At 54.7% G+C, this 3,072-nt stretch overlaps 1 protein-coding gene across 2 annotated transcripts in view; it reads left to right on the top strand.

Annotated features, from left to right (window-relative positions):
• Positions 1-3,072, top strand: part of LOC113204972 (phospholipase B1, membrane-associated-like) — a 20,182-nt gene that overhangs the window by 13,438 nt on the left and 3,672 nt on the right. The gene's annotated exons all lie outside the window — the stretch shown is intronic.

Here is a 3,072-nt window from a genome sequence, read left to right as displayed (position 1 = left end):
CCATCCCCCCATCCCCCATCCCTCTGCTGCGAGCAGATACATTCCACATTCCCCCTCGACTCGACTCAACCCCACGCCAACTGCACGTATTGTGCCAGAGGGAATCCGCCGACTTTGAACAACGATACCGGTCGAGTACGCCACCCACGCCACCTCACCTACAGTTCTTTTTTTATTTCCATTTATTTTCCAGCTCAAGAAAATGACAGTAGCAAATAAATAAAACGAGACGTTTATAATTAAAATTGTGTTACTAACATGGGCACTCGTACCCCTGTTCATTCGAACTGTAAAAATATACTGGTAATTGCGTCATTGCAATGTTCTAGTACCTAGCTATTTATTGTGCCCTATTGTAAGGAGGGGCTTTGTCTTGGCCTGGGCGTAAGCAGTTAAACCCGTTTCCTCAGGCGCGTCCAAAACTTTTGGCAAACCGCGCGCCACGCATTCCTCCACATTTCTCGATAATTATCTGCATACTTTAGAAAGAGGCCAAACCGCACTTGCCTGTCAGCCACGTTGTACTCTGACATGGATGGACTCGCCCCGGCTCTGCGTCTGCGTGGATATTATTTAGAGCCGGGCTGTTATTCCCCAGCGCATGAAATACCGGGCCGCTATATGACTGGCAAAGTATCAAGTGAAAAGAGAGGACGACATCAAACACGAAAATGTTAACTCTACCAGCACCGAAACCGTTTTGCATCGTCAGGTTCGCCAGGGCGACCCCGCGTTGTCTCGACCTTTCGTCGACCCCTAGATTGCCCGTGGGGGGCTGGTTGTGTTGGTGCTAGGGGCGGCAACTGGTTCAAGCGCTCATATACGACGACACGACCCCCTCCTACGTCTGTGCTGGTGCTGGTACTGGTGCTAGTGCTGTGGTGCTGCGCGCAAAGAGTGACTGCTTGGCTTCCAAGCAAAAGTGAGGTAATTTCCAAGCACCTCTTGCTTGGAAAGTACGTACCACTTTTGCTGGGAAACCAAGCAGTCACTTTTAGGGTGCTTTTTTCTGGGTGCTGTTCCTGATGCTGATGCTGTTCTGGTGCTGACGCTAGTTCTGACGCTAGTGCTGACGCTAGTGCTAACGCTAGTGATGACGCTAGTGTTGACGCTAGTGCTGGTGCTTGGACTGGTTTTTGGAATGGAATTCGTACTTGGACTGGTGCTTGGACTGGCGCTGGTGCTGGGTGACGGTCAGTGGTTGAAGCACTAGCGTGCGACACGGCCTCCTCCGTCCTCCGCGGCGCTGTGCTGGAGCGGGCCCGCGCGCCCATGCATGCCATGTCATGTCGCTTTCTGGGAGTAATTTCGTCATGAGGAGATATATGTGTGTGTCTGGAGTTGACACGCGCGTTGGCTGTAAAAAAGATGATAAAAGAGGTCGGGACCTTGTTGGGACCCTTTTTCCAGTGCGCGCGGTTGGTTTGAGTCTCGGAGAGCACCCGCCCGCGGGGACCGGGGCCTGCGGCTGCACCCACCCTGCGGTGCTAGAGCGACCGTTCCATCCCGTTTATTCAGTCCAAACAACGTGCAAATCGAGAGTCACCCTTTTCAATCCAATTCGGGACAGGACAATATGCCTCCGGCGGTGCAGCGCCCTCGCCTGAGGCCCGCCTCCGCGGCTCGCTCTCAAGTGCGGCCCACTCCCACCAACTCGCTCGCTATACAGCTGGACCGAAGGGCCCCCATTGGCTCCCCAGTGGCTCCCAGCGGCTCCCCCTATACAGCGCTGCTCTCTCCCATCCCCATGCAAAGGGCGGGCCAGCGATTTTCCAGTACGCCACCCTGACTGATTGTTTGCTGATGATTCAGCAGACGCTGTCTCTTTTTCCACCCCCGAAATCGATGCGAAGGTCGGTCGCCCCTCACGCACTCGCGCTCGCTCACAGAAAGAGAGCCGGCCGTAGAGAACGCTATCGCGGCACTGGTAAAACAAGTGTTTAATGTTGCACGTCAATTGGCATTTAAACTTTCGACACTTCCGAAAAGTATAGCAGCTGCACACCACATGGTTCCTATAGATTTGTGTGTGTCCAAGTGTGCAGAATTTAAACGTTTATAATTAGTTTAAAATGTGCTCTCTACGCAAGTGTGCAACTTGAGTTAAACACCATGTAACGTATAAAATCCTAACTAAGATACGGTGGTGTTTAAATTATGGACACTTGTTTTACCAGTGGGCGTTTCTTAAACTTCGTGTCGTTATGATTTTATAGTTAGTAGTAGCCACGTGATACGACGCTAACGCAATGTGTTGTCAGAAAATTGCGGGGAAAGACTGACGCGAAAAAAGTGAGCATGGCTGGCTCCATCCTCATGTGCCTTGTCTCTCAGACGCTGCTGCGTTCACTCTTTGCCAGCAGCAGCAGCAGGCAGTAACCGAGTGACGGTGTGTCGGTGCCAACGGCAAGCGGAATCAATATCAGGGGCGCCCTTGACGGCAGCGTATGAGCCGCGTGAACCACTGAGGAGTGCGCGCGCTGTAGATAGACACAGAGAGGGAGAGAGAGCGAGAGAGAGAGAGAGAGGGAGAGCGCGCTCGGGATGGGAGAGCAGGTGCGTGAGGGGGAGGGGGGGGGGCACTGTGGTTACAATGGATCCGTAGCACGTGCCCAGCGGTGCACTGCAGCCGGGGCGCGCCTATTCGCCGCGCGCCCAGCCCTCGCTCCCCTGGCGCGACTGCAAGCGGTCAGCAGCACCCGAGCCCGAGGGCGAACCTAACCTTAGCCCGCTTGGGCGCGTCACATCTAGGTCATTCTCTGTGTATGCATTTCTCTCTGCCTTCATAGCCTATCCCCCCCCCCCTCTCTCCTCTCTTTCTCTTTGTCGCTCCACGTCCTTCGGCCACCCGAAACCTAATTCGTCACTTTGTGAGTAAGTGCGGCGAGCCGCGGGACACATCCGGGGCCGGGGGGAGGTTTCTGGTGAGACATGTGTCGCACTCTGCGCGGTCGGCGCCGCCGGCACAAGGTCCACCGCAAGGCTAACTTTGATCATCGGAGTGGACGGGGCTAACTCGTGCGGCCTGGGCAGTCTGCTGCTCACTCAACACCCACCCACCCACACGTTTCC

The sequence above is a fragment of the Frankliniella occidentalis genome, unplaced genomic scaffold (assembly GCF_000697945.3).
Source record: "Frankliniella occidentalis isolate FOCC.00 unplaced genomic scaffold, Focc_3.1 Scaffold14, whole genome shotgun sequence".
NCBI lineage: Eukaryota > Metazoa > Arthropoda > Insecta > Thysanoptera > Thripidae > Frankliniella > Frankliniella occidentalis.
This window is presented reverse-complemented; position numbering and strand designations above follow the sequence as displayed.